This window comes from Gopherus evgoodei, chromosome 1, assembly GCF_007399415.2.
Source record: "Gopherus evgoodei ecotype Sinaloan lineage chromosome 1, rGopEvg1_v1.p, whole genome shotgun sequence".
Taxonomy (NCBI): Eukaryota; Metazoa; Chordata; order Testudines; family Testudinidae; genus Gopherus; species Gopherus evgoodei.
The window spans coordinates 236,538,369-236,565,504 of record NC_044322.1 but is presented as its reverse complement, the minus strand read 5'-3'; the positions used below and the strand labels follow the sequence as shown (position 1 = coordinate 236,565,504).

Genomic DNA, 27,136 nt, shown 5'->3' with positions numbered 1-27,136 from the left:
TAAACAGGAGTCGTGCGGATCTCCTGTGGACATCGGCCGATGACAGGCCGCGCAAGGTTTGAAGCCTGGTGAACTGGGCATGGGCCCCGGTACCGGGGGAGGAGAAGGGGCTAGCCCCCGACCCTCTAACTATATTCACAACTACTATAAAACTACTAATAATATAAAAGTTAACTAGAACTACAGAAAAACTAACTATGTACACAATAACTATATAAACGAGTGAAGAGCTAGGAAGGTGAAGATCAGCTAAGCCACGCTCCACTGTTCCAACGACTGACAGGGGTGGTAAGAAGGAACTGAGTAGCGGATGGGCCGGCAGGGGTATATATCGGGAGCCATGGCGGCGCCACTCTAGGGGGCGCCCTGCTGGCCCACCGAGTGTTGCTAGGGTAAAAATCTCCGACGAATGTGCACGCAGCACGCGCGCACCTAACTGGAGTGGATATGAGCAAGCATTCGAAGAAGAAAAACCACCTTCACGATGAGGGTAGCTCCCAGCACTGGTGCACTGTTTACACTGGCACTTCACAGCACTGAAACTTGTTGCGCTCAGGGGGGTGTTTTTTCAAACCCCTGAGTGAGAAAGTTGCAGCGCTGTAAATTGCCAGTGTAGACAAGCCCTTAGGTCTGTGACTTCAACACTGCTATGATCAGCACAAACTTCTTTATTTCTATGTTGAATGGTACAACCATTATACTGTAAAGTTTTAAATACATATATTATTGAAAGAGGCTTCAGGTTTTACTAAGTTTGGGTAACACTTATTCATGGAACCATCTCTAACTATGCTTGCTATTAACTGTGATATTTGGATCCATTATTAAAACTATGGGGCTGACCCTGCATTCATTGTAGAAGCAGAAATGCTGTTGATTTTAATGGGAGTTTTGGAAGCAAGAAAAACATAGAATCGGGTCCCAAGTGTATAATTATTAGTGGGCATGATTCTTTTCTAAATCCAGAATTACACTAGGGTAAATAACACCACTGAAATCAACAGTTAAATTGGTGCAAGAAAAAAATTAGGCCCATTTACTGACAAAATTAATGACCATTTACTTTCAAAGCCCTTTGCTAGAGTGCATCAATAAAAACATATTTAATTCTAGAGCATTTGGGTTTGTTATATTTTAGAAAAATAATTTAATATTTGAGCTCTACAGACACTACCTTTTTATATTATTTTCAAACTATTTCATACTGAGTTTAATACTACAGCAAAAACGCTGTGTTCCTACAATATATTATAGTACCACTAATCTTTTTTAAAAGTACATATTCATCTCTAAGATCTACTCCTGCTTCCTGTCGCAAACAAGACACCTAAAGCTATTTTTTAAAAATGTTTTTGTCTGTTATATGTTCAATATTGGCGACAACAGTTTTACAGAATGGATTTTTAATGTGGTAGTGACAGGGGAACAGATTGCTATGGCAACAGCAAAGATGAAAATTCTTAACCTGAATGGATATTCACTGAAGTAATTGCAGGTTTTTTACCCATTCTGCATTCATTTTACAACTTGAATGCAGCATTCAACCTTGAGCTTGCTTTATATAAATGCCAAGTACTAAATGCAACCTCTGAGTTCATTTGACTTAAAATTTGCTATACCTGACTTCAATGATCACCCATTGTTTCTAAGCTTGCTACTATATTCTGTTACCATAAACATTTGAATAGCAATTATTTTTTCATACCCTCCATCAGTAAAAACAACATATTTAAGTTCTCTGTGTGGCATACACACAAATATCTTTTCTTTCTTTTCAGCAATCATAAAGATATTTAGTGTATATTTGGTATATGAACTGTAGTTTGACTGTGACTTCACAGAAATTTAAGAAACTCTGGTCCAAATTTTTTTAGAAGCCTAAAAGTAATTGCTGTTTTCCCTTTTTTGTTTTATCTCATACCAGTATTTTTGTAGGTCTTCCTCTCTCACAGACTGAATTCACAATCGTGTACATATGTTTGTATTTGTTGTGATACATGTGTTTACTCAGAGACTCAATAAGCCCTATTGCTGGAACTAGGGGTGCTGCAGCACCGCCTGGCTTGAAGTACTAATAACAACCCAAATACATGGTTTCCGCCTTCAGCACCCCCACTGTAATAGCACCACTGCCTTTTTGCATTATTCTGTAGTTTGAAAAATTAAAAAAAAAGACAGGAAAAGGTCCTGGGATTTCATGGGTCACAAAAATATGAGCTGCAGAGGAGAGCAAAGTGTGTCAGAAAAATTCTCTAATCTGCAAAGGGACAGGGAAGGCAAAATTGGTTCTCTTGAATGCTTACAATTCTCTAGGCATGATAGACATCCAACCATTATGCCAGTTCTGTGGAGTCAGGGCTCCTGAAGCTTTGGGAGGATATATGGAGCCATCGGTGGGAGAATTGCTGCGGGTTGTGAGATCAGCAATAATTCCCTACCTTCACCTATCTTCTCAGGCATGGAATGGGAAGTTTAGGGCACAGGCTAAATGCAGTGTGTGTGTGGGTGATGGTGGTGGGTGTTAGCCAACGGCAGCAAAACTCAGAAGGGTGGGAATCAGGAGAGTAGCATGGGGATCTACTAGACCATCATGAGAGTTACTTGGGATGTAAAGTTATCTTCTGCCTTCCTCCTGGATCCTCAGGGTTGACAGGCCACACCCTTTAATTTTCCTTCCTGCCTCCTCACATTTCCCTTTTTAAGGAAAGAATCAGGCAGAAACTCAGTTATCAGTTTTAGCCCTCCCTAAACTTTCCCCTAGGAATGCAGCATGTGGGCCCAGAATTGTAGACAGCATTCTGTCAAAGGAGAGATGCTAAGAAAGGTCCATAAGCTTCTTGGGTTTCACATTCACAAGGATGCCTTTTACTCCAGGAGTAGATGATTATACCACATCTGTATTGAACTGCTGCTTCCCTCTGGCCTATTAAACTTAAACTCTCCATGAAGTCCTTTACTGTTTAGTCCTTCTCCTTTAATGGGTGGGACTAATGTTATTAAAGGGAATGAGCTAACTCTTTGCTCAAAGGCAGTACGCAGGACTCAACTACTAAACTCATGTTTGGCTATACTGAACCACATTAGCCCACACGTATTTGGTCTGCAATTTGAAGCTCTGCACAGAAATCAGACTTAATTAACTAAGTCTCCACTTCCTGAGAAAATGAATGCAGTCTTACTGAGCTGCAAGTACAACATGCAGCAGCTGTGATCACACCTATAGTCTCTTGCTCAGCTGATTCCTAAGAGATTTGCTCTTTAACCACTAAATTGTACTAGTTTTTTTAATGAATAATGGCTTCAGATTATTTCCTCTTTGTTGACAGATTTTGTGGAAACTGTTTTGAAACAAGGAAACACATATGCAGGATGTATAGTGGACCTGATTTTGCCCTACAATCCATCTCTAGAGCCAGCTTCGCCCTGCATAGTTGAACCTATGCCACCATTTCCCCTCCGTCACCACTGGCTGGGGGGGGGGCAGGGACAGGGAGGGGGTCACTAGGGGAAGGAGCCGTAGTCAAAGCTCTTTTATGTCCTGTATATCCTCATCCACAGGTATAGCCCAAAAGGGCTGTTGCCAGGCACGGTAAATAAAAATAGCCTTCAGGTTGCACTACTTCAGTGGTTTTCAAACTTTTTAGGCTGCATATTCCTTTCCAGATAAATAGCCCATTTGAGATAGGGTCATAATATAGCTATGATTAGATTGCCAAATCTTACTAAATAAAGTGTGTTGTCCTCCACTACTGACGAGAGCTCGTGTATCCCAGTCTGAAAACCACTGTTCTAATGTATACCATTCAGTGGCCAGAAAGCCGTGGGACAGGCACAAAAGTGGCTTAAAGTTACATGTGCAGCCCCCTGCTTTGGATTTTCATTAGCCACTCCCCATCCATGCTGGAGATTGGAAACATACACGTAAGAGACTTGGGATGGGAGCAATGGGAACTAGCCTAAACTACACCTCTACTCCGATATAATGCTGTCCTTGGGAGCCAAAAAATCTTACTGCATTATAGGTGAAACCGCGTTATATCGAACTTACTTTGATCTACTGGAGTGTGCAGCCCCACCCCCCAGAGCACTGCTTTACCGCATTATATCAAAATTTGTGTTATATAGGGTCATGTTATATTGAGGTAGAGGTGTATATCCTATATATATAGATGTGAAAAACATTAAAATTACCAACGTTCAGGAAACACAGAAATTAAGTTTCCCAAAGCAAAGTTAATTTGGTAGTGCAACATATCCTCTATGCTTCACAGAAAAATCATTTTTACAAAATATTCAGTAATATACTAAGCTACCCATCCAACAACAACAACAACAAAATACAGTAGCAGGAAGGTCTGCTTGGGTTCAATCTGGCTCAATTACATCACTGTTGAATCCTTAACTCCTGTATTTCCAATCTCTGATTGCAACTGTCCAACAACACTGAAGAAATAGTTACTTACTGTACTTACCTTTTCTTTAAAAAAGTGAATTTCATTACTGCAGACGTAGCTAGTTTTAAAAGCTTACAAGCTCTGCAGAATTTAACTTCACATCTAGTTAAGTGAATGAGAGCTCAGCAAAAATGGGGTTGCAAGATTTTGGAGTTTTGTGCAGGGAGCAAACATGCTTCAGCACAAAATAAAATAAAATTTATTTCAGCGTTATAAGCATGGGCAGACTGGAGCCTCAGTTTCCCAGTTGTCCCAGGGACAAATGCAAGAAACCCTTTGGCTTATAAGGAAGAAAAAGTAAGTCTCTCCTACTGTACTTCCTAAGCTACTGCATTTATTTTAGGCCATTAGCAGAACAACCCAAACAAAACGTAAAACCCACCACAAGCTCCTCTATGTCAGCTCCCAGATCCACCATTTAACTGCAGCAGTTATAAGAAAAATGTAAAAAATCCAAAATACAGCATCATCCCCTTTGTCTACTACCTGGGCAAGGTCAGCTTTAATGATTCCTAGCTGACCGGTTAACAAGGCCCACCCACCCAAACAAACTCATTTGTTTAACTCCTGCTGGTCCTAGATAAACCCCTACAGAAGAGGCAGCTGTATTACGATATCCTCCCAGGGACTAGCACTGGGACATTCTCAACACAAAAGGATTCCTTCCCTGAATGCTGAAAGGCCAATGAATCCTGTCAAGAGGGGCTATAATGGAAACCATTTTGCAACCTTAACTATAGCAACTGCTACTGCGTCACCACTTTAGCAAATAATTTTGGTCACAGTTTATATTAAGGGTTTTTATTTATAAATAGTTAATAAATGTTTAATAAATTATTAATAGAGGTTTCAATAAATGGTTTATCAACTGGTAGAGTCTAGTAAGTTAATAAGTGGCGCAGAACCATACCTTCTACTGACATACTTGTAACCACCTCTACCCCATACTACTGTCTGTAACATGCTTATAACATGATAAGAATTTATAAATGATTTAATTACATTCACTGCTACATAATAATTTCTAAACTATTTATAAATGTATCCTTAGTATAAAATGTGACTATAATTTCTGCTTTCTGGGGGGTCTAATTTCAAAATCAACACCAAGGTCTCATTATGCATCCCTCACTCAAGACAAACTTTTAGTAATTTCAATGGAAAGTTTTCCCTGAATAATGAGGCCTGGGCTAGACCTTGAAGTTGCTCTGGGTTTTACATAAAAAGCTAGTGTTATTCTATATGTCTCTGCCTAGCCCATGTTTTATAGCATATTCAGTTAGGTCCCAGTCCTACAAACTCTTGTGCACAAGTAACTTTACACATAAGTAGTCCCATTGACTTCAGTGGGACTATTTATAGATGTAAAGTTAAGCAAGTCTTAAGTGTTTGTAGAATCATGGACCTAAATTTACTATACCTGAAGGAGTTTAGGAGTGTGGAAGAAGGGAAAGAATTGACAAGGATTTGTAGGGGATCTTAATGCATGTCAGTCTGTTAACCAGAGTTAGGCCAGCTGTAACCCTAATGACATGAAACTTGTAGGAGAGAGAATTGTGTGAGGAAAACAGAAAAGAACTGTGTGAGAAGTTATCATGACCTTGCACTGATAATCAAATACGTAGGCTGGCGCCCAGAAGCTGAGAAAAATAAGATAGCAGGATGGCCTATGCATAAACAAAATGCATCTGTTGCTCATCATTGTTTGTAATATTGCTAGCTATTGTCTGTAACAAAGGTATAAATGCTTGCTGTAATTGTTTACCTGTTGAGAGACCTGTCCGGGACTGGGGCAACCCTGTGTCCTAGGGCACTCCCTCCCTCAATTACAATTGCTTGACAAATAATAAAGTATTTGATTTTGCTGCACCCAAACTAAAAGCGAGAACTGAGTTTTTCTCCAACAGAGAAAATACACTGTTTTCAGTGTATTTATTTTGTGAATTAGATTGAACTAGACAGATAGTAATCTTCCTGTATGGTAAGTCATTCACTTTCCTATTTAGGCTCCAATACTGCAATGAGCTCCACAAACACAGAACCCATCACCTCCTCAAAGCCTCATTGAATTCAACGGGTATGTCTACACTGCATGTGGGAGCGAGCCTCCCAGCTCAGATGCACCGACATTCTAGCACGGCTCATGCTAGCAAGAGCTCTGCTAGCATGAGTCTGTGGACCTGAGGTGGAAGGCTTGCTCTCAGATGCAGTGTAGACATACCCAGTGTGGCTCCTCATAGATTCATGCTGCGGTCCTTCTGCACAGAGCTCATTGCAGGATCTGGGCCTAAATTCGATAGGTGTTTCTTACTGCAAAAAGGGGAGATAAGAGGTGTTTTTTATTTTTAATTTGACAATAGGATGATAAATCTACAGTAACTGTCAGGGGGACTTAAGAGCAGGTTTAGTACCTGAAACTATTGTTAACTTTTGTTTATAAAACTGACTACATTTCAAGCTGATGGTGCCACTTTAAGATCATGGTTCATATCATCCCATTGACTTTTACTCAGAGAAACTGATGACAAGACATGCTCCAGGATTTTCAGTCATATTTTACCTGCAAAAGTGAAAATTCTGCATATTCTATTTTTTTTTTCAATTTTAGTTAAAAATTGAAAAACGAGAAAATAAGATTGAGAAAATGCTTCAAAATTGGATTTTTTATAATATAACATTTTCTAATTACAGCTGCAGCCAAGTGAACCTGTTTATAGTCAGCTGGTAAATGGCGGTAAAAGTATTAGTGATGTGATTACATAGTCCATGGCCAAATTCTGCTATCAGCTACACTGGTGTAAATATAGAATAACTCTGCTTGACTTCAACAGAGTTACACAAGATGTACACACAACGTATAGTGGAATTTGCGCTATCATATGTAACTAGTGAAAAACATTGTGACATGGAATTCATTAACATACAGCATAAGAAAAGACAGCAAATCAAGAAGCAGGATGATTCAGGTCTATGTAATAATTTGTCAAGTCAGAAAGAATTCTTGGATTCTGGCCAGATGAGTCAGGATTTGATCTTTTATCTCTCAAGCCTTGAGAACAAAGCATAAACATTTTGAGCCATTACATTATCTACTTTATCTTTAAAGCCCACATTTACAATGCAGATAAACCAAAACACTAGAGGTCCCATCTGTTCATGGTTGTTGTTGTGGGTTTGTTTTTTTTAAATCATACCAACAAATGTAGTTTCTGACTTCCTGCCAATGGCTAACAAAATATTAAAAGTTATGCAGTTTGATGGAATACAAATTATTTCAACTTTTGACACTTATGTATTTTGAAAAGAGGGGTCCAAGAGAAGGTAAATGCAGAAATGTTACATTATGAATTAGAATCTGTTAGATCATTGGACAGAGTAGTGGGATTTTAACTGGGCAATATCTAATTGATTATAGCCTATGGTCTTCTAAAACTTTGCCTTCCAGCATCCCTGCCAAACTTCTACAGCCTTCTCATCACTATTATGCTAGAATAGCTGTCTTTTTAATGTTTCTTTCCTTTTTGTCTAATGAATGTATTGATTATTGAAAGAAAAATGCAGATCACATTAGATAAAGGGCTTGTCTACATCAGAAAGTTGCAGCGCTGGTGAGGGAGTTACAGCGCTGCAACTTTGAAGGTGTACACATCTGCAGGGCATCACCAGCGCTGCAACTCCCTGTTTGCAGCGCTGGCCGTACTCCCGTTTTGTCTCGGGTGTAGAGGATCCAGCGCTGGTGATCCAGCGCTGGTAATCCAATGTAGACACTTACCAGCGCTTTTCTTGACCTCCGTGGAAGGAAGCCTCTAGTAATCAAGCTGGTCTCCTTCCCCAGCTTGCTCTCGCGTTCCCGGAACCCCGAGCAAGCAGGTCTCCTTCCCTGCGGTTTGCTGGGTGGCTCCGGGAACGCGAGAGCAAACCGCGGCGAAGCTGGTCTCCTTTCCCGGTTTGCTCTCTCGTTCCCCGAACCGCCGAGCAAGCGGTTCTCCTTCCCTGCGGTTTGCAGGGTGGCTCCGGGAACGCGAGAGCAAACCGCGGCGAAGCTGGTCTCCTTCCCCGGCTTGCTCTCTCGTTCCCGGAACCCCGAGCAAGCAGGTCTCCTTCCCTGCGGTTTGCAGGGTGGTTCGGTGAACGCGAGAGCAAACCGCGGCGAAGCTGGTTTCCTTTCCCGGTTTGCTCTCGTTCCCGGAACCCCCCTTGAAGCCGCCCAACAGCGCTGCAGTGTGGCCACATCTAACACCACTTGCAGCGCTGGTTGCTGTAAGTGTGGCCACTCTGCAGCGCTGGCCCTATACAGCTGTACTAATACAGCTGTAACAACCAGCGCTGCAAAATTTTAGATGTAGACATGGCCTAAGTGGTTTTTTACATAACTAAGGGATAGTAAGAATGCAGATAAGGAGAATTTAAATCACCACTGTCACACTTCAGCAAACTTTAGAAAATAAAACACAGCAAACTTTAGAAAATACATGTAACCTGAACCTTATCAACTATCACGTAGTCTTTGAAAAGATGATGCCAATCACGGCTAATTCAGTGATCTTGCATTTAAAATTAAAGCGGTCTCCAATATAACCAAACTCCTCTTGATTGATTCAATGAGCAATACAACAATCCAAGTGTTTGCAATATCACAATCCATCATCATGGATGCAAATTTTCATGATACAGACACTGAGTTGTGGTTTTGTTTAACAAAAGCAAACACAAGAAATAGGCTGAGCAAAAAGAAGTTACAGAAAAAGTTGTTTAATAAGGATCTTGCCAAGAAAAACAAATTGTTTCGATTAACTTCATGTCTTTTATAAAATAAGTTGATATGTTTTAATGTCTTATGGTCCATGAATCCTAAGACAAAGAAGGATTCAAAATTTGAATACAGAGCTAGATTCTTGTCTACAATGGGCAAAGGCCAAAGGCAACATTTGGCCAAAGAATGAAAAGGACCATTTTATTATCTATGCACTTCAAGGACACAGGCCCCAGACCCGCAAAGCAATTAAGCATGTGTTTAACTTTAAGCATGTGAGTAGACATATTGACCTCAATAAGACCTCTTACATGTTTAAAGTTGAGATAACATAAGGGGTAAGAGCCATTACTTCTCTTTCTATAAAAGAAAATAAATCATTTGTTTCAGTGCTCATTTATTTTAGGTTGATCTAGTCATTCACCTATGTTTAATTAGGTATGGTCTTAACAACAATCAAACAGATAAGCAGCCCCCAAAATAATAACCAAGTTTTTGATTCTCCCCTCACCAAAAATAGATAGCTCCAATTGGTGTCAATGGCATTTACTTCTTTCCAGTGGGGGAAAGAATTAGGTCCCAAATCACTGAAATCAGTACTTTAGGCAAGATTTTCCGTAACTGGCTCTTAACTAGGATAACCTGAGAGACTAAATCTCACTACAGCAAAGCCTTTAAGCATTCCTTTAATTTTAAGCACATGATTAATCACATTGAAATCAACAGACCCACTCACACACTTAAACTTAAACACGTGATTAAGTGCTTTGCAGGATTGCAGCCTATCTTCCTGATCCTGGTCCCACTGAAGTCAATGGTAAAACTCTCACTTATTTCAATGGGAAATTCTGCAGTCCGTCATCAAGTATCAATTCCATTGACATCAAAGGGAGCTGGGAGTTATGCTCAATTTAGGACTGCAGAATTTGGCCTCATTTACTGAAAAGCCTGATACTGAAGCCTGTATGTAAGGAGTTCAAGAAGAATTTTTATTTGCCTTATATTACATGGTACCTGACACATATTTAAAGGGAGAATTTCAATGTTCATAAATACTAATTCAATTAGGGTGAAATTCACCTCAGTCCAAAAGGGCCAGCACAAACCTTTACATCTTCAGGGCTTAAGTGCCATTTAAATGGTGCATAGGCCTAAAGTTTGCTCTCTGCACAAAAGTAAAGCAGGTAAACACAATGCCACACGGTTAGGTAAGAGGAACAGACCCAGGATAAAAAGTAATTAATTAGTAGATATTCCTTCCCTTCCCCCATTGCTGGAATTTTATAGACAACAGGTATGTAAGTACACGTCTATACTGCTATAACGTTGTCCTCGGGAGCCAAAAAATCTTACCACATTATAGGTGAAACCACGTTATATTGAATTTGCCTTGATCCACTGGAGCGCGCAGCCCTGCCCCCCAGAGCACTGCTTTACTGTGTTATATCCAAATTCGTGTTATATCGGGTCTCATTATATCGGGGTAGAGGTATATAAGAAAGCACACAGCTGCTTATTAACACTCTCCTTTTCACAGACCCAAAATGAAATACATTTGACTAGTCACTGATTCTTTTAAAAAGTTGGATGAATTAGGATGGTTACATTTGATATCAGTTCAGTCTCTGCAACTCACATTGGCCAGCAAAGCAGAAACTCTGCTCACATCACAAAAGACACTGAAAGTAAGTACTGTAATATGTAATCCCTTTTCCTCAAGAGATATTGAATGTAGGGTAAATAGAAACAACAAATAGAAAAATATATTATTAAACAGGCAAACCATGAAAATAATCCTTACATAGACACCAACAGAATGCTCATGGGTGAATATATGCAGTGGGCTAGATCCTCAGGTGGTGTAAACTGGTGTGCAGCTCTGTTACAGTCGATGGAATTTTGCTGATTCTCACTAGGTGAGGATCTGGCTCCAGTATGTACGTGTGTGTGTGTGTGTATGCATATGCGTGTGTGTGTTCACATACTCTGTATCTGTATAAACAGATATTCCCTCACACACACATTTTTAATTGGTTATTGTGAAGCAATTTAAATTGAGTTTATAAAATGGTTGTGATATAAAGAAAAAATAACTAAACTAACATCAGTAAGTGCTAATAAATATTAATATAACATCACCACCACTTTTACTGCAATGTGAAACCAGTTTATTATACATAGATGAAATCAAATTGCTGCCTTTATTACTGTCAGGAATGACTTCTAAGATATTTCCATAAACTACTTGAGTATTCATCAGCACTGTGTATTTACAACATACAATCTCTCTCTCTCTCTCTGCTATTTTTATATAAAATAATTTAAGAGCAATATTTTCTGGTATAGTTTTCCAATTAATTTAAATATACACTCAAGTATACAGTTAAAGCATAGTACTTTACAACCATACCTACTGCCAGTGCTTTACATAGCAAAGCAGTTCTAAGAGCTACAGGAAATTTTATCATGTTTGTGTTTTCAATATGAACATCGGCATCCTGAAAGATGATGAATAAGTAGTCTGCAGTCCAATAATATATGCCTGGAGTCATGCATTCAAGTTCACATGAATCATTCAACTGCCCCACAACCTCCACAGATAATAAAAAAAAACACCTTTTGACAATAAATAGAACTAAGACAGTTGGCTATATTCCAAAGCCTTTCATTTCCTAAAGTGGTGCCTTTATTAAAGTAATAGCGCATGTAGGATAAGTGGATGTTTTTATGTATCCTGTAATTTAGAAAACCTAAGAGATTATTTTTTCCTGATCATCTTACGTTATTACAAACTGCACTTCAATCAAGAACCACACAGTTCTCAAAAATTCTATCCGTCCCCTTCCATTCTTGCACCACAGTATTAAATAGAACTAACTTGAAAATTCTGACATTTTCAAGAATACTTGCCTGATAATTTACACGAGGCACAGACAGCCTCCAATTACAATGAAACAGCTACAGTATATTACTATTTTTTAGAGCATTTTTTGGTTTTCTAAAGTAAAGCAAAGCTCTCCGTGGGGGTTTTCCAAACAATAATGAGCTATAAAACTCAAAGCATTTGAGCAAAAGAACTTTGTTTATGTGGATGATTTTTTTATTTATTTTATAAACATAAATACCATACTTCCTAGGAAGAACACACCTAAGAAAATTTGCGCATTTCTCACCTACGTTTTCTTACTCAAGATATTTGTAGCTTAAAACAGCTCTCTCTGGTTACAATCTGAGTCCAATCCTGCATGCCCTGTGCACTGGAAGTCCCACTGACTTCACTGGGAATTGCGACTGTGTATGGAATGCACCACTGCACCTAATCAGTCTTTATTCAGTCCTTGATGTCAATAGGAGTTTTACCTGAGTAAAGATTGTAGGATGTGGTCCTCCAAGGGCTATGTAAATGCATCACTGCCCCCACCCTTCCTCCTCAAATGCAGACTGGGAAAGGCATAAGGCTATACACCTTGTATATATTCACCAGATTGGCCTGTCTGGGGTATTTAAAAGGAAACCATTTATAGTCAGGAAGCAAAAGTGATTATTCTGACTCTGACATTTAAATATCCTATCAACAGCAACTAGCCTTGCTGACTGGTTTAATTAACTTGAAGGATATAATCTTATGCCATATAGTAAAAATACATATTTTAAAGTGTCATTTCATTATACAGTATAAATCAGAGATGTGGGGCCAAACCCTGTCCTCAGGTCTATATATGTAAATCTGAAGTAAAATCATTGATCTCACCAGATTAATCTGCAATTACACTGGTGTGAATGTAGGCAGAATCTGAAATAAGTACTCTATTATCCATTTTCTTAAATCACTATGCTCTTTTCAGCTTTCTGTTAAGACACTGGGGAAGGAATTGGAATTCTGGAGTTATGGAACTCTGGAGTTTGTCCTGGTTCATAGATTCATAGACTCTAGGACTGGAAGGGACCTTGAGAGGTCATCGAGTCCAGTCCCCTGCCCTCATGGCAGGACTAAATACTGTCTAGACCATCCCTGATAGACATTTATCTAACCTACTCTTAAATATCTCCAGAGATGGAGATTCCATAACCTCCCTAGGCAATTTATTCCAGTGTTTAACTACCCTGACACTTAGGAACTTTTTCCTAATGTCCAACCTAAATCTCCCTTCCTGCAGTTTAAGCCCATTGTTTCTTGTTCTATCATTAGAGGCTAAGGTGAACAAGTTTTCTCCCTCCTCCTGATGACACCCTTTTAGATACCTGAAAACTGCTATCATGTCCCCTCTCAGTCTTCTCTTTTCCAGACTAAATAAACCCAATTCTTTCAGCCTTCCTTCACAGGTCATGTTCTCAAGACCTTTAATCATTCTTGTTGCTCTTCTCTGGACCCTCTCCAATTTCTCCACAAATTTCTTGAAATGCGGTGCCCAGAACTGGACACAATTCTCCAATTGAGGCCTAACCAGCGCAGAGTAGAGCGGAGGAATGACTTCTCGTGTCTTGTTTACAACACATCTGTTAATGCATCCCAGAATCATGTTTGGTTTTTTTGCAACAGTATCACACTGTTGACTCATATTTAGCTTGTGGTCCACTATGACCCCTAGATCTCTTTCTGCCATACTCCTTCCTAGACAGTCTTTTCCCAGTCTGTATGTGTGAAACTGATTGTTCCTTCCTAAGTGGAGCACTTTGCATTTGTCTTTACTGAACTTCATCCGGTTTACCTCAGACCATTTCTCCAATTTGTCCAGATCATTTTGAATTTTGACCCTGTCCTCCAAAGCAGTTGCAATCCCTCCCAGTTTGGTATCATCTGCAAACTTAATAAGCGTACTTTCTATGCCAACATCTAAGTCGTTGATGAAGATATTGAACAGAGCCGGTCTCAAAACAGACCCCTGCGGAACCCCACTTGTTATACCTTTCCAGCAGGATTGGGAGCCATTAATAACTACTCTCTGAGTACAGTTATCCAGCCAGTTATGCACCCACCTTATAGTAGCTCCATCTAAATTGTATTTGCCTAGTTTATCGATAAAGATATCATGCGAGACCGTATCAAATGCCTTACTAAAGTCTAGGTATACCACATCCACCGCTTCTCCCTTATCCACAAGACTCATTATCCTATCAAAGAAAGCTATCAGATTGGTTTGACACGATTTGTTCTTTACAAATCCATGCTGGCTATTCTCTATCACCTTACCACCTTCCAAGTGTTTGCAGATGATTTCTTTAATTACTTGCTCCATTATCATCCCTGGCACAGAAGTTAAACTAACTGGTCTGTAGTTTCCTGGGTTGTTTTTATTTCCCTTTTTATAGATGGGCACTATATTTGCCCTTTTCCAGTCTTCTGGAATCTCTCCCATCTCCCATGACTTTCCAAAGATAATAGCTAGAGGCTCAGATACCTCCTCTATTAACTCCTTGAGTATTCTAGGATGCATTTCATCAGGCCCTGGTGACTTGCAGGCATCTAACTTTTCTAAGTGATTTTTAACTTGCTCTTTTTTTATTTTATCTTCTAAACCTACCTCCTTCCCATAAGCATTCGCTATGTTAGACATTCCTTCAGACTTCTCAATGAAGACTGAAACAAAGAAATCATTAAGCATCTCTGCCATTTCCAAGTTTCCTGTTACTGTTTCTCCCTCCTCACTGAGCAGTGGGCCTACCCTGTCCTTGGTCTTCCTCTTGCTTCTAATGTATTGTTAAAAAGTCTTCTTGTTTCCCTTTATTCCCATAGCTAGTTTGAGCTCTTTTTGTGCCTTTGCCTTTCTAATCTTGCCGCTGCATTCCTGTGTTGTTTGCCTATATTCATCCTTTGTAATCTGACCTAGTTTCCATTTTTTATATGACTCCTTTTTATTTTGTAGGTCATGCAAGATCTCGTGGTTAAGCCAAGGTGGTCTTTTGCCACATTTTCTATCTTTCCTACCCATTGGAATAGCTTGCTTTTGGGCCCTTAATAGTGTCCCTTTGAAAAACTGCCAACTCTACTCAGTTGTTTTTCCCTTCAGTCTTGATTCCCATGGGACCTTACCTATCAGCTCTCTGAGCTTACCAAAATCCGCCTTCCTGAAATCCATTGTCTCTATTTTGCTGTACTCCCTTCTACTCTTCCTTAGAATTGCAAACTCTATGATTTCATGATCACTTTCACCCAAGTTTCCTTCTACTTTCAAATTCTCAACGAGTTCCTCTCTATTTGTTAAAATCAAATCTAGAAGAGCTTCCCCCCAATAGCTTTTCCAACCTTCTGAAATAAAAAGTTGTCTTCAATGCAGTCCAGGAACTTATTGGATAGTCTGTGCCCCGCAGTGTTATTTTCCCAAAAGATATCTGGATAGTTGAAGTCCTCCATCACCACCAAATCTTGGGCTTTGGATGATTTTGTTAGTTGTTTAAAAAAAGCCTCATCCACCTCTTCCACCTGGTTAGGTGACCTGTAGTAGACTCCTAGCATGACAACACCCTTGTTTTTTACCCCCTTTATCCTAACCCAGAGACTCTCAACACTTTCATCTCCTATGTCCATCTCCACCTCAGTCCAAGTGTGTACATTTTTAATATATAAGGCAACACCTCCTCCCTTTTTCCCCATCTATCCTTCTGGAGCAAACTATACCCATCCACACCAACATTCCAATCATGTGTATTATCCCACCAAGTTTCAGTGATGCCAACAATGTCATAGTTGTATTTATTTATTAGCACTTCCAGTTCTTCCTGCTTATTACCCATAGTTCTCGCATTTGTATGTAGGCATCTAAGATACTGGTTTGATCTTGCCTCCCAGTTTTGCCCTGACCCTCCTTTCTCTCTGCCATTATAGCCCACGCTCCCTCTTGTTTCCGACCCATCTCCCAGGTCTTCATGTTCCCCACTTATCTGTGGGCTTTGCTCACCTGTCCCCGTCGAACCTAGTTTAAAGCCCTCCTCACTAGGTTAGCCAGTCTGTGTGCAAATAGGGTCTTTCCCACAGTCTGTGCGCAAATAGGGTCTTTCCCCTCCTTGAAAGGTGAACACCATCTCTGCCTAGCAGTCCTTCCTTGAATAGGGTTTAAGATCAAAATCACAACAAACATTCTTTTTCATTTGTTTCATTGGGTAATTTCCCCCCATCGCCCTCATATTTACTATAATGCTCCTCAAACATGACATGAGAACACATTTGCATTAAAGTTATCAAGGTGACTGTTGATACAAGAGACTAAAGATGTGATATTGAATCTTTCCATTCTAGAACAAGTACCTGAAGAGGGGTTCCAAAGAGGATGGAGCTAGGCTGTTCTCAGTGGTTGCAGATGACAGAACAAGGAGCAATGGTCTCAAGTTGCAGTGGGGGAAGTCTAGATTGGATATTAGGAAAAACTATTTCATTAAGAGGGTGATGAAGCACTGGAATGGGTTACCTAGGGAGGTGGTTTGGACATCCCTTAGGGGAGGATCTATAAATAGAGAATCTCTATGTCCTAGTGAGGATGAGAGGATGGAAAATGATAAAATACAGGCAGGATCTGATTAGAAACAGTCAAATAAAAAAGAGTCTCATTCAATTACGTTGTGTAATGACAGACAGCTAAAAGGAAACAAGTTTTTAAAGTGCTTATATACCAATGCTAGAAGTCTAAATAATAAAATGGGTGAACAGGAGTGCCTTGTATTAAATGAGGATATTGATACAATAGGCACCACAGAAACTTGGTGGAATGAGGATAATCAATGGGACACAGTAATACCAGGGTACAAAATATATCGGAAGGACAGAACAGGTCGTGTTGGTTGGGGACTGGCATTATATGTTTACTGACCACCTGACCAGGATGGTGATAGTGATTGTGAAATGCTCCAGGAGATTAGAGAGGCTATCAACATAAAAAACTCAATAATAATAATGAGGGATTTCAATTATCCTCATATTGACTGGATACATATCACCTCAGGACAGGGTGCAGAGATAAAGTTTCTTGACACCTTAAATGTGCTTCTTGGAACAGCTGGTCCTGGAACCCACCAGAGTAGAGGCAATTCTTGACTTAGTCCTAAGTGGAGCACAGGATCTGTTCCAAGAGGTGAATATAGCTGGACCGCTTGGTAATAGTGACCATAATATAATTAAATTTAATATCCCTGTGGCAGGAAAAACACCACAATGACCCAACACAGCGGCATTTAATCTCAGAAAGGGGAACTACACAAAAATGAGGAGGTTAGTTAGACAGAAATTAAAGAGTACAGTGCCAAAAGTGAAATTTCTGTAGGCTGTGTGGAAACTTTTTAAAGACACCATAATAGAGACTCAACTTAAATGCAGACCCCAAATTAAAAAATATAGTAAGAGAACCAAAAAAGAGCCACCGTGGCTAAACAACAAAGTAAAAGAAGCAGTGAGAGGCAAAAAGGCATCATTTAAAAAGTGGAAGTTAAATCTTAGTGAGGAAAATAGAAAGGAGCATAAACACTGGCAAATGGAGTGTAAAAATACAGTTAGGAAGGCCAAAAAAGAATTTGAGGACTAGCTAGACAAAGGCTCAAAAAGTAATAGCAATTTTTTTTTTAAGTACATCAGAAGCAAGAAGCCTGCTAAACAACCAGTGGGGCCACAGGACGATTGAGGTGCTAAAGGAGCACTGAAGAACGATAAGGCCATTGCAGAGAAACTAAAAGAATTCTTTGCATCAGTCTTCATGGCTGAGGATGTGAGGGAGATTCACAAACCTGAGTCATTCTTTTTAGGTGACAGATCTGAGGAATTGTCCCAGATTGAGGTATCATTAGAGGAGGTTTTGGAACAAATTGATAAATTAAACAGCAATAAGTCACCAGGACCAGATGGTATTCACCCAAGAGTTCTGAAGGAACTCAAACAGGAAATTGCGGAACTATTAACGTCGTCTATAACCTATCATTTAAATCAGCGTCCGTACCAGATGACTGGAGGATAGCTAATGTGACGCCAATTTTTAAAAATGGCTCTAGAGGTGATCTGATCCCAGCAATTACAGGCCTGTAAGCTTGACTTCAGTACTGGACAAACTGGTTGAAACTATAATAAAGAACAATATTGTCAAATATATAGATAAACATAATTTGTTGAGAAAGAATCAACATGGTTTTAGTAAAGGAAAATCATGCCTCACCAATCTACTAGAATTCTTTGAGGAGGTCAACAAGCATGTGGACCAAGGGGATCTGGTGGATATAGTGTACTTAGATTTTCAGAAACCCTTTGACGAGGTCCCTCACCAAAGGCTCTTACAGAAAGTAAGCTGCCATGGGATAAGAGGCAAGGTCCTCTCATGGACTGGTAACTGGTTAAAAGATAGGAAACAAAGGGTAGGTATAAATGCTCAGTTTTCAGAATGGAGAGAGGTAAATAGTGGTGTCCCCTAGGGTTCTGTTCTGGGACCAGTCCTATTCAACATATTCATAAATGATCTGGAAAAATGGGTAAACAGTGAGGTGGCAAAATTTGCAGATGATACAAAATTACTAAAGATAGTTAAGACCCAGGCAGACTGTGAAGAGCTACAAAAGGATCTCTCAAAACTGAGAGACTGGGCAACAAAATGACAAATGAAATTTAATGTTGATAAATGCAAAGTAATACACATTGGAAAGCATAATCCTAACTATACACCTAAAATGATGGAGTCTAAATTAGCTGTTACCACTCAAGAAAGAGATCTTGGCGTCATTGTGGATAGTTCTTTGAAAACAGACAAAATGTGCAGCAGCAGTCAAAAAAGCTAACAGAATGCTGGGAATAATTAAGAAAGGGATAAATAATAGGACAGAAAATATCACGTTGCCTCTATATAAATCCACGGTACAACCACATCTTGATTACTGTGTGCAGATGTGGTTGCCTCATCTCAAAAAAGATATATTGGAATTAGAAAAGGTTCAGAAAAGGGCAACAAAAATGATTAGGGGTATAGAAAGGATTCCATATGAGGAGAGAGTAATAAAACTGAGACTTTTCAGCTTGGAAAAGAGCTGGCTAAGGGGAGATATGATTGAGGTCTATAAAATCATGACTGGTATAGAGAAAGTAGATAAGGAAGTGTTGTTTACTACTTCTCATATCACAAGAACTAGCGGTCACCAAATGAAATTAATAGGCAGCAGGTTTAAAACAAATAAAAGGAGGTATTTCTTCACATAACACACAGTCAACCTGTGGAACTCCTTGCCAGAGGATGTTGTGAAGGCCAAGACCATAACAGAGTTCATAAAAGAACTAGATAAATTCATGGAGGATAGGTTCATCAATGGCTGTTAGCCAGGATGGGCAGGAATGATGTCCCTAGCCTCTGTTTGCCAGAAGCTGGGAATACACGACAGAGGATGGATCACTTGATGATTACCTGTTCTGTTCATTCCCTCTGGGGCACCTGGCACTGGCAACTGTCGGAAGACAGGATACTGGGCTACATGGACTTTTGGTCTGACCCAGTAGGGCCTTTCTTATGTGGTGGAAACTCCATCCTTAGATCTTTTTAAAGCCGGCTTGACAAAACACTGGCTCGGATGATTTAATTGGGGTTGGTCATGCTTGAGCAGAGGGTTGGACTAGATGACCTCCTGAGGTCTCTTCCAACCCTAATCTTCTATGATTGGAATCCAGTCCTGATCAGTATTGACCAGTTATCTTTCCACTGGATACCTGTTGGGTTACTACTATGAAATTATTTCAGTGCCAAAGTCTTGTTCCTAATGGACAATGGTGTACGTAACACAACAAGCACTTTGTGGGCAGCCTCAGCAGTTAGAATCAGCACAGTCCAATAGACAGGGCATAGGACTGGGATTCATGAGATCTGCCTCTGTTGTGTGACCTTGGGCAAGTCACGTCATCTGTCAGTGCCTCAGTTTCCCGTCCCACCTTGCCTTCTCTATTTAGATTGTAAGCTCATTGGTGCAGTAACTGTCTCTAACTATGTGTTTTGTATCTCCAACACAATAGGATCCAGAGAGGAAGGATGGTTCCTGTGGTTAGGGTGGGTAATAGCTGGGGACTCAGGAGATCTGGGTTCAATTCCCTGTGTTGCCCCAAACTTCCTGTGTGACCTCATGCAAGACAACTAGTCTCTCTGTGCTGCTTTGAAACAGCAATATAATAGTAATAGAATTTGGTAATGATTAATCCCTTAAAGATTGTGAGGTGATCAGATACTGTAGTGATGGGTGCTATATAAGTAAGGTATACATCGGCCATATAACTTAGATAAATCTCAATTGGAGCCTCTAGGTACTTCTGTAATAGAAATAATAAATAATCATAAGAGTGTAAAGGGCAAGAAGACTGAACTACTGGCTTATGCCAATAGCTGGGTTTCCAATCACAGTGGAGGTAAATTGAGAGAGAACAGAGTGGAGAAGCTTGTGTGGGCACCCAGATCCCTATCTCCCATCTAAGTCACAGAGTGATTCACAAACCAAGGGAGACAGGTCTACAACTGCCTAAATCACGTGCAGGGGCCCAATCTGGCAGGGGTGCTCAGAGGCCAACTACTGGATTGTCCCCCTTAGGCAAATTCCCAGGAGGAGGAGGAGGATCTCCCTTCTAAACTTTAGCCAAGTGGCTAGAGTACTCATCCAAGACATGGGAGACCCTTCAATTCAAGCCCCTGTCCTCCACCTTTCCTGGTTCAAGGATCAGAATCAGACACAGAAATCTTCCTGCTGGCCAAACTCCAAGAGAGGGGCAGGACTTAGCTCACACCCCTCTTCTCAGCATCTCCATGGGCTATCTTAGGCAGCTGCCTCCTACCATGCTGGCTTTGTGGATCACATTCTGAGGTGCCTATCTCTCCACAGTCATTGTATAAGGAGCCTAGGCTTTGTGGATCACAGTGTTGTTCCTGTGGTTCTCTAGGTGTGACACTCGGGCCTTGTCTACACTAAAGGGAAAAGTCGATCTAAGCTATGCAATTTGAGTTATGTGAATAGCATAACTCAAGTTGACGTATCTTAGATCTACTTACCGCGGGGTTCACACTATGTGATGTCGACAGGAGACATTCTCCCGTCAACTCCCCTTACTCTTCTTTATCTGGTGGAGTACAGGAGTTGACGGGAGAGCAATCTGTCTTCACTAGACCTGCTAAATCGACTGTTGATGCATTGATCACCGCACTTCGATCCCCTGGTAAGTATAGACAAGCCTTCAGCAACTCAAAGCCTAAGGCAGTCCTTTTTTGGATCTGGGTCTACGTGACCCTAGAGAGTAAAATATATAGCAGCTGCCACTTTTCACCCAACTCAAAATTCACCTTAGGACAATTAAAAATGTAGGCCCCAACCCTGTGAGTAACTGTGCACAAAAAAACAACTCCTGAGCCCATGCGGAGCCCTGTCTAGTCATTGGGGCCTGCCCACATGGAATCGCATGCAGGGTTTGGGGCCCTACCAGGAAGTGCCTGTCTTCCTTCTCTCCTCCCCAAATTCCTCTACCTAAAATGTCCACCTACATTTCAAAGAAACAAACGACAACTATATGAAGAGTATCAAGGGTACAGCATCCCACAGTGTTGTTATAATCACAACAAAGTCATTTGTATTACAGTGCACGAGCTTTTACATTATTAGCACATAAACATACTTTCTTAATCTGATCAAATGCTTCTTAGCGGACATTTAGCACCAAAGGATGTTCCTTACAATACCATCAATTTCACTAGTATGCATCAAACAATATACCTAATAGCATTTGACCAGTGTTAAAGCTGACTTAAGAAATAATAATCATTTTAAAAATTACTTCCTATTGCTGAATAAGTTATTCTAAAAGTTAACCCACACATATCAAATGGCTTGCACATGCAGAACTAAGTTCTTCAAGTTTGGGTGCCAAATTTTCAAATAGATGCCATAAACTCACACTTATAAAGTGTGTATGAACATCCACCTACACAAACACAAGCACCATTTTTCTGAACAAACTAGACAGTAGTATGCCTATCTAAACCCAAAACAAGAATACAATATGACCTAAGGTCGTACCACAAACTAGTGAGAAAAGCATGAAAATTCAAAGTTAAGACAAACTCAAGTGATGCAGTGTGTTAGTGTATCAGATTTTCACCTCTGGAAAATGGAGTCCAAATTTAGCCTTTGGAAATATCTGACAGTTTGATGGTCTCATTTAATTAAGCTATGAACAATAATCCATGCTATATGACTTTAACATGATTGACAGATTCTGCTGAATTAAAAAAACTCAAGAGTGGAATAGAAGGAGATCTTGCAGGGTCGGGAATAAGATGCCTGGTAGATCTACATTGCGAAGATTGCCATGAACTTACTTGGTGACATGTATGTGTGTGTGTGAGAGAAAGAGAGAGGGAGAGAGAAATGAAGGGGGGGAGGGGTAGTTCCCTTTTATGGACACTCAGCCAGCCAGCTAGCTATAAAATACATGTTAGTAGTTGTTCTCTACTTGCTTTAACTGTAAAGGGTTAAAAAGTCCATAGGTAAAATGAAGTGAGTGGGCACCTGACCAAAAGAGCCAATAGGAAACCTAGAACTTTTTAAAACTGGGAAAAAACTTCCCCTTTGTCTGTCTGCGTTGTTCTCCCGGAGAGCAGAGACATGGCTGGAACTATGCTGTAGGAGCTTGGGCCAGGTATAAAAAATCATCAGATCATACCTAGAAACTACTCATTTGAAACCTCAGATATATAAGTAGATCAGGAAATGTCTAGGAAGACGCGATTAGGTTTATTTCTTTTATTTCTTTATGGCTTGTGGACTCCTCTGTGCTAACCCCAGGTTCTTTTGTTTTGCTTGTAACCTTTAAGCGGGACCTCATGAAAGCTATTCTTGATTCTTAATTTTTGTATTTGCTCTTTTTAAATCTAGTAATAGCCTGAGTTTTCAGATGTATTTTTTTCTTTTTTTTTTAAATAAAACTTACCTTTTTTAAGAACAGGACTGGAGTTTTGTGTCTTAAGAGTTTTGTGCACATATTGTTTAAGGAACTGGTGGCAACAGCTGGTTTCCTTTGTTATCTTTCCCAGCTCTTCAGGGGGTGTGGAGGGGTGTGTGCGAAAGGGCTTGAGGGTACCCCACAGGAAGGAATTCCCAAATGCGCCTTCCTGGGTTCTTAAAAGGGGATTTTGCACTTGGGTGGTGGCAGCATCTATCCAGCCAAGGTCAGAGAGAAGCTGTAACCTTGGGAGTTTAATACAAGCCTGGAGTGGCCAGTATTACCGGTAATTTTTAGAATCTTTGCGGGCCCCCACCTTCTGCACTCGAAGTGCCAGAGTGGGGAATCAGCCATAACTGTGTCAGCAACTGTGTTTGTAGACACTAATACTGTATGGAGGGATGGGATCTATTGTCTTGCAGGGATGTTCCCCAAACATTGTGCAGAGTGACTGGGGCTGCATCTCACCCTGTGAGCAACCTTAGGCTGGGACTGCTGTGAAGAGCCAGCTCCTGAGGGCAGTGGCTGCATGTTCCTGCAGCCAAATTCTCTAATTCTCGCTACCCTTGGGAGTTACAATAGGTGCATGGGGAGCATACAGCATATATTGCTAGGGCAAGAGCTAATTCTGGCAGCAAATTTAATGATGGGGCTACTCAGAAGATCTTTTCCCCCACCTCTCTCAGTGGCTCTTAAGAAGTGGCTGGGTGATTTGTCCAATTGTATTTTTCCTTCCTTCCACCTGCAGTGCTTGCGTCCCCAAGAGATGTCTACTCTTCCTGTTCTCCCATCAGCCAGAGTTTTTATGCTTCTCCCACATTAGCTGTTGTGATCCCCTCTGGCCTAAAACTTGGCAGTTTAGAGGAGGTGGCAGAGGAGGAATTTTCTATTATTTGATGCAGTGTTCCACCACAACAGATGGGACACTATCAGCTTTCTATCTACTGTGCCTCTTGCCTGATCAGCAAAGCCCAGCCCCTGCTTTCAATCCGAAAATAGCGGCAAGACTAGAAAACAGAAATAAAAATGGATTGGGGGGCTTACTCCAAAATCTATGATACTTATACGCTGCCCTCCCCCCCATTACTTTGGAATAAATTGTATGCTAAATTTCTAATGTAAAGAATCCTTTAAAGCTTATTGTGCACATATTTATCTAGACCGTTTTTAAGTATATTTAGTTTCCCTGACAATCAATAATGTCTCTAAATCACTTTAAAATATATTGGGAAAACCATGGCTTATGACGGAAATGCTGACACATGGCAGTGCAAATGGACATGCTATAATGAACGTACTTATACTTAATCCTATTTAAAAGTTGTATGTCTAGGTTGAAAGGGGTCCCCTTATCGTTTTATGCCCTATTTTTTCTGCTGAGTTTCATTTAGCATTTCATCCCTTTTAGATATCATTCGAGATGACCATGCAAGCACGCTGATTCCCTTAAATGCTTTCCAGCAGAAACCAATGTTCAGAAACTCATAACATTACATTTCATGCCCTTGCCCTTTCCTGCACTTTGCAGACAGAAGGAAAAACTGCACTGTGCCAGTAATCTCATTTACTCCTATCAGCTTGCCTCCCTAACTCAAGCAGCAGAAGACTGTCATTATACGCCATCTCACAATCTTTACACATTTCAAAAGAAAAGCTGCTTTTCAAGAGTCATTAAAAAAAAGGAAGTAGCCATTGGTTACTCTGCCAATAGTGACACCCTCAAGTGAGGTTCTATTATTGCTATTGAGCTGAAATTCCTGTTCTGGAACAGAATCAAAATTTCCACATGTAAAACAAGAACAGACTTTCTACAGTTTTTTTTTGACGAGAGAAATAAAGAATTGTAGAACAATTTAATTCTGTTAGAGAAGTGGCAATCATTCACACTAACCAAGGTCCAAAGGTAATTTACATTTTTATATATTCATTTTTAATATTTATAACTGTTCTTATTCATGCCTGTCAACTATATTTTATTGAAAGGGATGTAAACACTACAATATTCAGTGTATCTCCTGAGTGCTACATGGCCTTGTTACTGCACTGTACATTTTTGACACAATCAGAAATGCAGAATCATAAAACTAAAGTTGTAAGAAACTTTCTGCAGTGAAGGCCATTTAGCAAGAGCTCAAACAGAGTGAAGCAAATGCAAGTCCCAAATGTAAGGCAATGTTCCTATTGCTATTGTGGTTACAGCAAACCTCAGCTTAAAATGAAATTGTTCTAGGGAGAAAAATATATAACTATGGGACAAATACTGGTTTGGAAGATCAGAGAGCAGGCGAACACTCCCTGTCAACACAGAACTGAGATCCATGGGACTGCTCTGAACATGGAAACACAATGGGATTTGGCATGGAAAATGGGCAGGGCCAATCTTTTCTTTGAAGAGGGATGCAGGCAGCCCTGGGGTTACTGCAGCTGCTACAAGTCCTATCAGGAAAGATTCTTCCCTTCTAAGAACCCTAGCTCCTGCCAGAGGTAATCAGTTCACAAGCCCACTACTAAAAGGCTATGTCTACATTAATGGCAGTGTGTAGAGTGTTTATACTCTGCTAGCATGGTATAAATAGCAGCTGTAGACAGTGAGACACAGTTTAGGCAAGCAGAGTGCCCTATACACCTGACCCTACAGGCTCTCTACACAACCAGACATTGCCTCGTACATCTACACTGCTATTTATAGCAGTGAAGGGATCTGCTGACTCTTTGCTGCTGGAACCTTTCTCTGGTGAAGTGAAAGGCTCCAGCAGCAGGAAAGGGCTCTGGCAGTGGGGAGACAGCAGGGAGCAGCCGGACGCTTTCCCTGCTGCTAGAGCCTGTTAATGCTATTGAAGTCAATGATGTTGTACCAGAATAAACAAGGGAAGGATTTAGTTCCCAAGGTGGACTGACATGCTCTTCCATTTGTTAATCAGTGAGTTAACTAAACAGGGTTTGCTGTGTTTCAATATGCTAAGTGATGGGCATTCTCTCCACAGCCTTTGGGGTGACGCTCCACAGCCCATAGACTTCAGAGAGTTTAAGCCTTTCCAACATCGCTTTTGTTTTACATGTCTTCAATTACAGTTTGACTCTTGAAGGATATATCCTCTAGTTCACATTTTATTCTTCTCTCACCCTGGCAAGAGACTCTAAGAGTAGCCTTTGCTGGGATTGTAATGGGTAAGGAGAGATCAGGGTATGGGAATAAACATTCCTTATAACCTCTTCTGTGCAGAAAGGAAATTTGTAGCTGCAGAACCCACTGCTCTCCCACTCTTCACATGCACTGACTGCAGGGCCGGTGCAAGGATATTTCGCGCCCTAGGCGAAACTTCCACCTTGTGCCCTTCTCCCCCCCCGCGGCAGCTCCCCCACTCCGCCCTGAGGTCCCCCCCTGCAGCAGCTCCCCCTCTCTGTCCTGAGGCACCCCCTTTGTGGCAGCTTCCCACCCCCCACTCTCAGGCACCACCCCCCCGGCCCAGCTCACCCCTGCTCCACGCACAAGCACCCCGAGCACGCCATGGCTGCTTTACTTCTCCCACCTCCCAGGCTTGCGGCGCCTAAGCTGACTGGCACCGCAAGCCTGGGAGGCGGGAGAAGTGAAGCGGCCATGGCGTGCTTGGGGAGGAGCCAGGGCAGAGGTGAGCTGGGGCGGGGAGTTCCCGTGTGCCACATCCCACCCCTTACTTGCTGCAGCTGCCCTCCCCGCGCTCCCCTGCTCCAGCTCCTTCCGCCTACATGCTGGTGGTGGCCGGGGCAGCCGAAGATCCGGCCGCCGCGGTCGCTGCTGAAGAAAATGGCGCCCCCCAAATCCTAGTGTCCTAGGCGACCACCTAGGTCACCTAAATGGTTGCATCGGCCCTGACTGACTGGGTCCTCACCCTACCCTGGAGTTTGTTGTTTTAGACTTATAAGGGCTAAGGGTAATAGTTTACATCCTTATCTCACCAGGTTTAAGGCACAGACTTTGCATTTACTGTTTTCCTCTTATCTGAGGCTTTGTTCATGTCATTTCAC

At 41.0% G+C, this 27,136-nt stretch overlaps 1 protein-coding gene across 6 annotated transcripts in view; it reads right to left on the bottom strand.

Moving 5' to 3' along the window:
* LOC115638199 (PHD finger protein 21B-like) overlaps positions 1–27,136 on the bottom strand; it is a 386,151-nt gene that overhangs the window by 78,523 nt on the left and 280,492 nt on the right. The window lies entirely within an intron of this gene.